Here is a 12,695-nt window from a genome sequence, read left to right on the forward strand (position 1 = left end):
CTGCAGAGGATTAAAGAAATTCTAGAAAATATAATCACGGCCTTATTTCAAATGTGTCTTCTCTCCCTGTCTGAAGTCCCTCTTTGTAACCCAGCCCTCAGCTCTCACAATAGTAGGAAACCATTCTTGGCACATGTTTTATGACTGTAGGACATGCTTCTGAGTCTGATAAAATCAGTACTCACTCTAAGCATAACAAAAGGATGGTTTAAACATTTACTTTGGTTCATCCAGGGAAATTCTCTCATAATGGCAATGTATAACTGAAGGTCAAAGTTGTTGAGTTCAACCCATGCCTTGATATCAAAGTAGTTGAGTCACCTGAGGAAAGGCACTGAACCCATTAGGGCTTTGGACTTTTCGTTAATATTGAGAATGTTCTAGAAGATTATCTTTAAAATACTTTCCAGGTCTAAAATTCTGTGCTTGTTTTAATTAATTCATGCAATGAAGAATTGATATGACACAGAATTTATAGAGAGCCAAAACCCTAACTTCCTCCAACACAGATTTTTGTCCTCTTTTTCATTCCTTTTCCTATATGAAGTTAAAGACTAAATGCCAGTACCACAAGAAAAGATAAATAGTAAAGATGAAATGGAACATGGAAAACTTGTAGAACTATTTTATAATCTCTGAAAAATGGAGAACTTTCTGTACTTGGTTTTCATACATCTAATTGAGTTTGCCTTGGTGACTCTCTAATAAAATCTCTCGAGATTTTAAGCAACTAAGAAGTTTTTTCATGACCATCAAGTACATTCTTAACCAATTAGACAAAATGGTCCTATTTGACCAGTTCCCAAAAAATTCGGGAAGAAAATTAATGTTAGAACTTTGGATTTGGAATCAACAGATTTTAAGACTCTTTGGACTCAAAGTTACAGATTCCAAGTGGTCTGATTTCCACTGATTTCTTGATTTCCTCTTTCACAAAATAGGAATATAATACCTCTCTGAAAAGGTGATTGGGAAGATATGTAAAAACTAATGCACAAGCAACTGCTGCATATAGCAGATGCTCAAATGGCACCCACCCTACCTTCCTCTCTTCTTTCTTTCTAGTATCACAAAAACATAACAGGCACCCCAAAATATTTGTTAACTAAAGGACTAACTTACTGGATGATACTGTAAAAGCTGCATAAGTTCAATAAAGGAGAGAAAGGAGAAAGTTTCAAGACTCATCAACCAAAACAGAAAAAAACAGGGAAGATGTACACCAAATTTAAATAATAGTTTTCCTTAGAATGTAGGAATACTCTTGCTTTTTATTTTCTTCTAGATTGCTGTGTTTTTCAGTTTTTCTTTTTTTTTTTTTTTAATTTTATTTATTTGAGAGAGAGAGCACAAGTGAGGGAGAGACACAGGCAGATGAAGAGGGAGAAGCAGACACCGAGCAGGGAGCCCAAAGTGGGGCTCGATCCTAGGACCCTGGGATCATGACCTGAGCCAAAGGCAGAAGATGCTCAACTAACTGAATCACCCAGGTGCTCTTGTATTTTTCAGTTTTTCTACAGTGAATATATTATATTCAGAATTAAGAATTTTAAATAAACATACAAATCTAGCTGAACCCATTAATCAAGCTAAATATCTCTTTCTATTAATGAGATGCAATAGGAAGGCTATTAGCCAATGAGTATTGTTGCCTAAATCAATCAACCAATCAATCAATGAGTCCGTCACCTGAACTGAATTCCTCCTCCAGATCTAACTATCAGTTTACAAAAAATACGGGACATACAGGAAAAATTTTAAATGGCATCATGGAAACACAATCAGAAAAAAACAAAAGTTTGGGTAATTCTGTAGGACACAAGACCCATCTTTTCATTCAGCAAATGGTAGAATGGTGGAGCCAGGAGGTATGAACTCCTAAATTAAAGGCAAGATGCTTAACTGACTGAGCCACCCAGGGGTACCTATTCTCCATAATTTTATCTTCTATATGACTGATTCTCTCTTCTGCTTCTCTTATCCTAGCAGGAAGAGCCTCCATTTTTTTAATTGCATCTCATTAATAGCCTATTTTATTTCAACCTGATTAGATTTTAGTTCTTTTATTTCTCCAGAAGTTGATCCTCTTCTATCTTTTATGCTTTTTTCAAGCCTAGCTATTATCTTTATAATCGTTATTCTGACCTCTAGTTCCAACCTCTTATTTATATCCGTAATGATTAGGTCCCTTGTTGTTCTCTTTTTCGAGTTTAGTTTTTCCATTTGTCATTCTTCCAAAAAGCAGTCGCTTTTCTATTTGTAGAATTGCAGCAATTCTTTTCTTAAATCTCCAGATGAGTTCACAGGTGTTCAGAATGATTTGATCGCTATCTAGCTGAACTCCAGGGACCAGATGAACCTAGGATCCCCTACTCCTCTGCCAACCTCCTTTCTACCTTTGGAGAGAAGCAACTACAAATGTTAAAGCTGGTTTTCCCACAGAATTTCCAGGGAAATGCCAAACTAAGAGTTAACAAATACAAAGATCAACAGCTGGATGAAGAGATGTGTAGAGCCAGGTGTGGGGAAAAGATGCAGAGCTTCCATGCCCTCTCCAGAGGTGCCACTGTCCCTACTCCTCCACGTGTTCTCCAACCAGAGAGCTCCTGGGCCTAGTCTTTTTGGGTTTTACAGAGGCTTCATTGCATAGTCCTAAACCAAACTTGTTTAACTTAGTAATTCACAGGAACCACATGAATTTTTGTCTTTGTAGATTGTTTTTATGTATATGTGTCTTCTTTAAAAGGTGATTACTATGTCTTCCATAGTTATTATTTCCGACCAGAATTTGGTGTGGAATGCCCTTGTTCTTGCAGGAGTCATAGTCACCATCTTCCTGACCATGGTCTTTGAGTATTGGGGGAGAATAATAGAAGGTTTGCAACCCTCCCAAGCACAAGCCCCACCCTCCACCACAAACCCAGCTGACATACTGATAGTCAGTTTGATATTATGTCAGTATCAAATATTCTCTCAAAATTTGCAAAACATATTTTAATCATTTCCACATTACTGAAAGAAAATGACCTAGAAAAGTTTATTAGTCAACATTCTTCCTTCCACTGGAAGCAGTGAGACTTACTGTGGAAGAGAGTACAGTGAGACTTAGTGAGAAAGAGTTAAACTTAGTTATAATTCTCCTTTCAACCACTAAGACCCTTGGGCAGACAGAAATTGCAAACTGCTGCAAACTGCTTTAGGGTAGAGCTTAGTGCTGTAATCTGTACATATGGGCACTCAATGAATATTATTTATTGACCGCTAGGGAGTTGGATTTCCCGGGTCATCTAGTAGAAAATATTTTACTATGGAAACAATGTTGACTTTTTGAAAAAACAGATCACAATTAGGATTACATATTTGAGGGATCTGATATTCTAAACACTTGATCAAATTATTTATTGGAACAAATTAATAAAAATCTACAATTTCTATTTCAAATCTCAGTACAAGGCACACATCCAGACCTCAAAACATGCAGATTTTCAAAGAAGCAGGACCTTCCTCAGAATGTTATTTCCAAGAGGTGTTTACTTGTGAATCAATCTGAATTTCAACCCAGTCTTTGCTATCTTTTATTCTCTGGTTGTGATTCAGCATTATCACATTCAAGAGATCCCTACATTAGAGGGAATTTGAACTTCAGATATTAACATAAGACTAGGGTTTTGGGTTTTTTTTTTTTTTCTACTCCAGCTACTGAAAACACAATTCCCAGCTCCCTTTAATACCCCAACAAAACTTGTACTAAACCTGAGATATATGCAACTTGCATTCCCGTGGCCGTTCCAACCTCTAAATGAGATTCTGAAACTAAGGGGTGCCTGGGAAACTCAGGGAGTTAAAACCTCTGCCTTCTGCTCAGATCACGGTCCCAGGGTCCTGGGCTCGAGCCCCGCATCACATTGGGCTCTCTGCTCAGGAGCCTGCTTCCTCCTCTCTCTCTCTGCCTGCCTCTCCACCTACTTGAGATCTCTGTCAAATAAATAAATAAAATCTTAAAAAAAGAAAGATTCTGAAACTAAAAGTAAAGAGAAAAGCAAAAAGGGAAGGTTGGTTTAGTCTGACATTAGTAGTCACTTAAATCTATATAAAATGATGCCAATTTTTTAGACAGAGACTACATAAAACCACGTTAAATACATTGAACAAAAGTTAATTCAGCAAGTATTTATGTGTCAGGTACTATTCTATTAACAAAAAGTCTGTGTTCTCAGGGAACTTACATTTTACTTGGAGAGACAGACAATAAACAAGTACAAAATATAAATTTGTAATAGGTCAGATAATGATAAGCACCATGGAGAAAATAAGGCATTGTGGTAGGTTATGGCCAAAAGTGGCCGTAAGGGGGCAGACTGCAAAACTCTTAGAGCCTACTGGAGTGCAGGCATAGATAATGGGCGATTGTAGCTACAAGGCCTTGTTGATGAGACTCCCTGTGCAGCACAGTAAGATAGAACTGGTTGTTTCTGGTTGTTGAACAGCTCCGAGGGAGGGAAGGGACAAGGCAGAGCCCGCAGTTCTATGCTTCCCTACCCTGGTGGACATCTCACTCCATGTGGGGGCTGTGGAGACCATCAAATCCCAGAGGAACCTCCATGAGAAAACAAGGGAGGCTATGAGAAAGTATCCTCAACCACTCTGTTATTCTTTGTATTGGGTAGTAGCTGCTTCAGGAAACTTGGGCCAAGTTCTCATCAGCATTTCTGCCCATCCTCAAACTTGAAGCAGTCTTCAAGGTCTGGCTTTGGTGGGGGGTGCTAAATAAGAATGTAATACAGATAAACACAGCTGGCTTTGGGGTGGGAGGTGGGACTCACATTAGAAAGGTGATCAGGGTGGGGGGGCACCTGGAGGGCTCAGTGGGTTAAAGCCTCTGCCCTCGGCTCAGGTCATAATCTCAGGGTCCTGGGATAGAGCCCCGCATCAGGCTCTCTGCTCAGCAGGGAGCCTGCTTCCTCCTCTCTCTCTGCCTACTTGTGATCTCTGTCTGTCAAATAAATAAAATCTAAAAAAAAAAAAAAAAAAGAAAGAAAGAAAAAAGAAAGGTGATCAGGGAAGACTTATTGAATAAAGAGACCATTGAGTCCAGAGAAGAACAGAGTAAGACACTGCGCCTTGGGATATATGGAGAGGCTAGAGGGGAGCGGGAATCCTGAGTCAGAAACAAGTGCAATGCCTAAGGGAGGATTGCTCTTGGTCAGTGCAAAAGAAAATGAGGCTGCTGTGTGACTGGAGGGGAGCAGGAAAGGGGCAGAGTGGTCAGAGATGTGAGGAGAGGTTCTGGAAGGCCAGATTATGTATGACATTGTAGACGTCTCACTGTAAGAACTTTGGTATTTATTCTCAATGGGCATGTTGGGTTTGAGCAGGTATAGCTGATGTGACCGAGATTGAGTAAGAATCCCTCCCAGCTGTTTAGAATAGGCTCTAGAGGCCAAAGATGGCAGCAGGAAGACCAGTTCGGAGTCTATGGCACCAATACAAACAAGAAATGATTGTGGCTTTGACTAGCATGTTAGCGTTAGGAAGAGTGAGAAGCTGCATGGCTAATAATCTGCATTTTGAAGGCAGAGTACACCAGATTCGCTGATGGATTCCATGTGATGTTTATGAAAGAGAGCCAACAGGAATGAGACATTTTTTTGACTGAGCAACTGAAAAAAGAGTTGAGATGAGGAAGCCATGGAGGGCTAGGTTTAGAGAAGGAAATCAAGTTTGGCTTTGAATACGGTGTCTGGTATGACTACCGGACAAGGGAAATGGGGATTTGAATGAAAAGACTGAGCAACCTATACTTTATAAGGGATCTAAATGAGAAGTTATCCAAACTGCAGAAGTTTGTTTGAAGGGATAAGTTATGTATCTGGCTTGGCCTTCAATTCTAAAAACAATGGGAAATCATGCTCACTTTGGCAGCGCATATACTAAAAACAATGGGAAGTTGGTATTTGCAGGGGTTTTTTAGTGTTATAAGTTAATGACTATAAATCTAATCATAGGAGCCTGCTGTGTTTTTGGTTATGTATTATAATTTATCCACTCTTCTCATAAAGATGAGTATGAGCTGTCTACCAAGAATCCACACGAATGTTCAAAAGAACTATTCTAATAGCCAAATATTGGAAACTGAAATATCCATATGCAGAAGTGATAAACAAATTTAAGTATATTTAAAAGCGAACTACTACTCAGTAATTAAATAGAACTACTGATTCAAGCAACTGCACAGAATGTCACCAATGTCAAGTGGAAAAAGCCAGACTAAAATGATTCCATTCAAGTAAAGTTCAAGAACAGCCAAAAACTGGCCTATGGCCGCAGAAACCATAAAGTAGTTGCAACAGGAGTGAACACTGAGTGCAAAGGGGCACAAGCAAACTTTCTGGGGTGACGAAAATGTTCTGATCATTGTTAACACATACAAAATTATTAAAACTCATTGAACACATGTGCATTTTATCACATGTAAATTCTATCTAAAACATGCAACAAAACATGAGCCAGCTACTGAAAAGGTTATATAACAGGAAAGCCTAGGCTAAAAGCAAAATCTAAGTTTTGTTTTGAGTTTCCCAGCCACCAATGTAAAAGGGAAACAAACTGCTTGGCTCTATTATCTAGTATTACTATGTATCGGAAGAGAAAACTTTTCCTAACACCAAATTTAAGAGTATTTAGGTAAGAAACACTAGATATTACATAATACCTTCACTAGGACTTCCATAAAAGCAGAACCATTTTTGGTTGATTTTTCTGTCAGTCCTCAACAGAAGTCAAGAGGATGATACTGAGTTATGGTTCTATGAAGGCATTTCTACAGGGAGTTAAAGGAAGGTATTCGGTTTTCTAGAGTGCCCTGGCTGCAGGGATACAATCTGGACTCACTCCCAAGCAATAGAGGATTCTCAGATTTCCTAGGCTTACGCTCCCTCGTGCCTCAGCTAGATTTGTGACAGGAGTTAGGTATCAGGTAATTACGGGTTGGCTAGAGTGTAATATTCTCTGGAGCTGATTAAAACTAGATATGTGGAGTTTAGCTATTAAACTTGTATTTGGCTAATTATATGTTTTGTTATTTTAAAAAAAAATGTTTGAAGAAACCGCCATATTCACACCCAAATTGAAAACTATGTCTTGCTTTACAGACTCAAGGGCTTAATGGGTGCCTTTATCCCTGGTATTCAAGAAACTCTTCGAATATCCTGTGCTTCCCAGAAGGGGTATAATTGACTAATTAGGCAAGGCAATACTTTGCTGTGTTTTTAAGTCATTTAGCATCTGTGACCCCACCCAATAAATACAAAGAGCCTATCTCCAGTGACAACCAAGCAGTGTGCCTGCTTTTTAATTTTTATTTATTTCCTTTTTGGCCCACATTTAAAAAACTTAATTCTAACCCCTTTTGGTAACCACTGGGCCAAAAATCATGTTGGTATCCTTTTGAAGATGGAAGAATCTGGCCTCAACTTCCATGGAATGACATGGCATGGAAAAAAACAATCTTGGTTTATAACATTTGAGGAGAAATAGTGTGTTATTACTTCCATCCTACAAAACCTTAATATGGTCCTCATAGCACATTTTATCTAGGACAAGGCTGTGTCTGTACCGTGAGCCCACCAGGGTGAAGCAGCCTCCAAGTAAAGCCCTCACCAGCTGAATGAACTGATCCACAAAACGTAGCACATTATTAACTGAACATGGCCCATTCAAGTGCTGAAGATCCTCTGCCAAAAAATAAATATTTTGGCTTTAATGAGTGGATATTGAACTGTTTTTGTTTTCCTAGCTACAGCTGACCATGAATAATTGTTTTTTCATTCAATGTTAAGACCTATTATTATGTGCCAGGTAGAGAAAACACAGTGGTGCACAAACTTTGCTAGGTCTCACGGAAGGTTTCAGGAGACAGATAATGAAGCAACATGGGAGTTAAAAGAAAGAAGTATGGTAGCCTCTTTGAAGAAATGTTTTAATCTGAGATCTGAAGGATGAGTGGGAGTTAACTCAGTGTCTTGCTTGTGGGAATGGGGGTGGGAACAGGCCGAAAGAGGACAGTTTCTAGCAGGGCCATCAGATCACATGAAATTCACCAAACCAGGAAGCAGAGGTTAGGAAACAAACAGTTAAGTGGTGAACAGAAGTTCAGCCAGGGAAGAATTTGGGGCTTGGAAATTTTTTTTTTCTCCCCATGTGCAACACAACTCTCATGAACATTTATATATATTCTTTTTAAAGATTTTATTTGTTCATTTGAAAGACAGAGATCACAAATAGGCAGAGAAGCAGGCAGAGGGAGAGGGGGAAGCAGGCTCTTCGCTGAGCAGAAAGCCCGATGTGGGGCTCGATCCCAAGACCCTGAGATCATGACCTGAGCTGAAGGCAGAGCCTTTAACGCACTGAGCCACCCAGGCGCCTCTCTCATGAACATTTATAAAAAAACACAGATTAATATTTAAATCAACTCACTCAGATCCAGAGTGAGAAAGCCAGCAAAGATTCTGGAAGAGCCAGTATAGACAATTAATTGGTTGGGAAATGCTGTACTATCTAGAATAGAGCTGACAGTAGGCAAGACTAAGGTGGTACAGGAAGGAGTGTTTAACTGACCCAATAGATAATGAAAAGCTCCAACTGTGTGCCAGCCATCCTATATATATTGAGTCTAGTGGGGGAAATAATATTACCCAAACAAGCAAGCATGACAAAATATAAAAAACAGCAGCTTTCCCAGTGCTTCAAGAAAGGTCTCTCTTGAGGAAAGCCCAACTGAACTATCTGAAAGTTGACTAGAAGCCAACTAATGGGCACAGTGAGGAATGGATGGGAGTAAACTTCAAGGAGGGAAAATTGCATTTATTTATTAAGAAACTAATGCAGCCATTGTGGCAGAATGGAAAGAGCAAAGAGTGCTAAGGTGAGGCTGGAGAGGTGGTTTGGGACTAGGTCATGCAGATTAAGTAACTTGGTCTTTACCCTAAGAGCCAGGGGATGCCATGAAAGTGCTTAAGCAAGCAAGGGAACCGATAAAACATCATATTTGTGTTTTGAAAACTGCTGTGGCTGTGGCATGAAGAGTGGATTGTAGGGGGCACAGAAACAGATGTGGTTAACTGGGTTACACCATGACTGTAGAAGGCCAACCAGAAGACGTTCGGAGGTTGATGACTTGGAGTCTGTACAGAGCACGGTTTCTGGCCTGGGCTTCTCACACAATTCATGACACATGAACCCACATCATCCGACCAGAGGAAGTCATTTTCTTTTTCTTACGCACTAGGTAATTATGTTACACATTAAACGATTAACAATGGTCTCCCTTGGAAAATGGGACTGGAGAGGAGGATGGAAGAAAGAAGAGGGCATTGCATTGCCGAATACCCAAACCAGACAAAGATGCTACAAAAAAACTAGAGACCAAAATCTCCCTTGAACATTGACTCAACGAAGTATTAGCAAATCAAACCCAAGAAAGTATAAAAAGAATTAAACACCTTATCAAGTGAGATTTATCCTAAGATACTCAAGGTTGGTTTGGCATTCAAAAATCAATTAATGTAATCCACCACCACCAACAGACTAAAAAATATCACATGATCTTATCAACAGATAGAGAAAAAGCATTTGACGAACCACAATCCCCATTCATGATAAAAACTCTAAAAACAAAACGAAACAACTCTCAGTGAACCAGGAGTAGAGAGGAACTTCCTCAATTTGATAAAGACTACTTAAAAAAAAAAAAAAAACCTACAGCTAACATCACACTTGGTGAGAAACTAGGAGCTTTTCCACTCTCCAGTACAGGGCAAAGATGTTGCCTCTCACCACCTCTTCTCAACATCATACTGAAGTCGTCATTAATACAAGGAGACAAGAATAGGAAATAAAAAGTACAGACTGGGAAGAAAAACTCAAGAGATATTAAAGATAGCATTACAAGTATGAGGAGAAAAATAGAAATCAGTATCAGAATTAACAGGAGAGTATGATCTGGACATAGGGAAGGAGACGGGAGACTGCCTCTTTTTTTTTCTTTAAGTTCCTTTAATAGTACTTGATTTCTATTTGCATCTATAACTTGAATAACTTTTTGAAGATCAAATAGAAAAGGAAAAATTGCAAAAACAGATGGAAATAGTCATGGATATATGTATAAAGGCTTATTAAAAGGAACTCATCAAGTGTTTTTATTGGCAAAAATGTCAAAATTATCAGTAAGAGAATACGCTTAAAAAACTATGGTACAAATGAATCTTGGAACACTGAGGAATAAATATAAATACAATAATAATAATATATAATAAAATGAAATAAATAAAATAATAAGTAAATAAAATAAAAAATAATAAAATAAAATAAAAATTATAAATAAAAAATAAAATTAAATTAAAAAATTATGGTGTACCTACATAAATATAATGCAGCCTTTAAAACGTAGAATTTTCAATGATACAGAAAAGTGTCTATGATGTGTAACAGAGGCTAAAGACTATAGAACAGTAGAGAGATAAGGAATGTACACACCAAAATAAACCAACAAAACAACAGTTAAGTTATTGGTAGGGAACATATACAACTTCTGTTTTCTTTGTGCTTTCACCTATTTTCCAAATCCACCAAGAACATGTCACTATTGTAGTCAGGTAAGTTTTAAACACACACCCACAATTTTGTTATGATTGTTTGTGTGATGGAACCGTGCATGAACTTTTTTTTAAAAAAAGTATTTTATTAGTTTATTTGACAGACAGAGATCACAAGTAGACAAAGAGGCAAGCAGAGACAGAGAGGAGGAAGCAGGCTCCCTGCTGAGCAGAGAGCCTGATGTGGGGCTCAATCCCAGGACTCTGGGATCATGACCTGAGCCGAAGGCAGAGGCTTTAACCCACTGAGCCACCCAGGCACCTCCATGCATGAACTTTATTTGCAATTTTTTTCAATCCTTTATTCATTCATTCAAATTGTCCATTGGTGGTAAAGACAATGCCATATGTGCAACAAATCATTATGGCTCTCTTGATTTACACACAGGACAACTACATTTCCCCTTCTTCCTTAACACTGGCCTCGGGTCATATGACTGGGCGCCAGTCATGAAACCAGGCCAAGACACAGAACCCTGCAGTACCTACCACTCTAGCTCCTCTCCTTCCATCAAGATTTGAGGAGTCCAAGCTGACACTGTTACAAGATAGAGCAATCTGGATCCCTGGGAGCCTGGAGCTTTCCTGTCACAATGGAGTATGATAAAAATAGATGAACTCCTACTGTCTGAAGCCACTGAGATGTTGGGGGTTGTTACAAGCAGTTTAGCTATCCTGATAGAGCACCACTATTACCCATGGGAAAATAGAAACTAAAATGTTCCTTCCAAAATACCAACCTTCAAGAGCAGCTCATGATCTATTGAAGGAATTCCTCAAAATGGCATACAAGGTCCTCCATACCCTAGCTCCATGCACCTCACATCCCAAATATCTCATTGTCCCTTGTGAATGCTCCCGGAAGTTCCTGGACCTGTTCTTCCCCATCACAGCACCAATTGCAACTGTACTGTAATTAGCTATCTAGTCACCACTTCCTTTCCCGAGATTATGAATCTCCTCTAAGGCAGCAGTTGTCTTTCTTCACAGATTATCTCCAACGCTTAACACTACATGCCAAACATATAAAGGATGCTAGTAGCTATTTGCAGAATAAAAAACATTTTCTTAAATGTTCACAGCCCCCTAAACAACAAGAAATTTTAGAGCCTGGAAGGTAGGGGAAAAACAATTCTCATTTTATTAGAATATATTTTCTTCTAAAATAAATTCTCAATCTCTGTAGTATCTGACTAGCCTGAAGCTCTTAACAATTCCTGAAATAAAACCAGGAGCCAGGAATTAAATGTTTTTTAAGACTACAACTGGTTCCTAGACCAAGCTGTTACGGGGTTTGTGAAACTAAAAATTCTGATGTCTTAATTTTAGAGCTGCAATTTTTTAATCTTAGGAATTTACAATGAAATTACAAATATATATTTTATATATTTATATATATGTATCTATCTATCTATATATATGATTTATTTATTTTAGAGAGAGCGTGATAGTAGGGAGAGGGGTTGAGGGCGAGAGGGAGGGAGGTAGAGAAGGAGACCCTGCATTGAGCCTAACAAAGGGCCCAGCCCCACAACCCCAGTATCACAACCTGAGCCAAAATCAGGAAGTCAGGGGGGTTCAGCCAACTGAGCCACCCAGGTACCCCGAAATTACTTAGATGTTTTAAATGGTGGCGGATTCTAAATTATTTCAGGTAGAAAGTAACCTTGGAAATGAAAGAATCACCATTGTAACTTTAAATGCTCCATTTGTGAGGGAGACATTCACAGAAAAGCAGTATATTTTATGCTCCTTGGGAACTTGAGCGCTAAGAATAGCCCTCCCATTAACTACAAAAACATTAGTTTAAATGTATTACACAGTATCTGTCAAGGTTGAGTCTTAGATGTTACTTCAATAGTATCCATGAAGAATATAACTTATTTTAAAAGTTTGTTTTTATTTTTTAAAAATCTACAATTTTACCCACTGTAATAGTGAATTGAACTTTTAAGAAATACTTTCTTTACATGGATTATCTGAAGATATAAAGAACCAAATAACTCTTTGGTTTTGTTATATGGGAAAAACAACACACAGTCC

Source organism: Mustela nivalis, assembly GCF_964662115.1.
Source record: "Mustela nivalis genome assembly, chromosome: 15".
Lineage (NCBI taxonomy): Eukaryota > Metazoa > Chordata > Mammalia > Carnivora > Mustelidae > Mustela > Mustela nivalis.